This window comes from Habropoda laboriosa, unplaced genomic scaffold (assembly GCF_001263275.1).
Source record: "Habropoda laboriosa isolate 0110345459 unplaced genomic scaffold, ASM126327v1 scaffold89, whole genome shotgun sequence".
NCBI lineage: Eukaryota > Metazoa > Arthropoda > Insecta > Hymenoptera > Apidae > Habropoda > Habropoda laboriosa.
In genome coordinates this window covers 1798330-1798951 of record NW_017100263.1, presented here as the reverse complement: position 1 = coordinate 1798951, position 622 = coordinate 1798330, and positions in this window count along the sequence as shown.

Below are 622 nucleotides of genomic sequence, written 5' to 3'. Positions count from 1 at the left end.
ATTTATTTCATGGTATTGTAACAAGCAAACGTTGAATACATTTTTCATTCGTGTAAGAAGAATTATTTAACACGATAAATTTAGCTGTACTATGGTTATTTTTAATCTACGACCACAGGTCAACCTGATTTTTAATCCCTACGAAATTAATTTAACCACGAGTAAGTAACGAGAACGCTAAAACCTATGTTTCCATTGAAGAATATTGTAAAAACGTATAAATTGTTATATGCAATGTTATAACAAATTGTCGGAAGTATAAATTTTTAATAAAATTGTGAAAATTGATAAATTATACCGTGTTACGATATCGGAAATCTCCCGCGAAAATCTCCCGCGAAAATTTCCCGCCTGACCTAACCGACGATTTTGCTAATGACTTTGGGGAGAGGGTACCGCAGGTATATAAGGACCCGCCGATGTCCCGCGAAATCATTTACCCTTTATACTGGGCCCTAGACACTTCGCGGCGTATTTTGACCTGAAGGTTCTGAGATGTGAATAGAGTGGTCGGGGGCTACTAGCTAGTCTATGTCCACCCTGTACACACTCAGCCTTCTTGTAACACTTGTATACATTAGAATCAATTAGAATTTCTATTACTAATTATTAAACAAATTTT